The sequence below is a fragment of the Morone saxatilis genome, unplaced genomic scaffold (assembly GCF_004916995.1).
Source record: "Morone saxatilis isolate NCDOM2014 unplaced genomic scaffold, NCSU_SB_2.0 Contig24, whole genome shotgun sequence".
NCBI classification, from domain to species: Eukaryota; Metazoa; Chordata; class Actinopteri; family Moronidae; genus Morone; species Morone saxatilis.
The window spans coordinates 24,039,867-24,040,257 of NW_023339807.1; the positions used below are offsets into that span (position 1 = coordinate 24,039,867).

General features: G+C 38.6%; 1 protein-coding gene across 1 annotated transcript in view; it reads left to right on the top strand.

Annotated features, from left to right (window-relative positions):
- smarcc1a (SWI/SNF related, matrix associated, actin dependent regulator of chromatin, subfamily c, member 1a) overlaps nucleotides 1-391 on the top strand; it is a gene marked incomplete in the record, with an annotated part of 19,169 nt that overhangs the window by 16,139 nt on the left and 2,639 nt on the right.

The window sequence follows — 391 nt, forward strand, 5'->3', positions numbered from 1 at the left end:
AGATGGCAGTAAATGACAATTGTCAATCAAGACTTTGTGAATGTGATTACACTAATAAACAAAGAAATGTTCATTAAAAGTTCATTAGTGAATGACATTGAATTCAAATTCAGGTTTTTGTAGTTGTCCAATAGTTACTCGGTGTCACACAGTCCTGTGGTGGCTAAATTGAAATAAGTAGCCAGTAAATATTTGGACTTCATCGGCCAACGTTGGCCACTTAACAAGTTGCTTCCCACTTGGTCCAAATCCTCCACAGAGACTGAAGGGGAGACACAGAATTACTTCTTTGTGAGAGCTGAATTACAAATAAAACATTTTCCAGCATAAAGGCAAGTTACCTGTCTCTACAGGGCAAATGAATAGCCCTCAGCTCTGTGTGTGTGTGTGT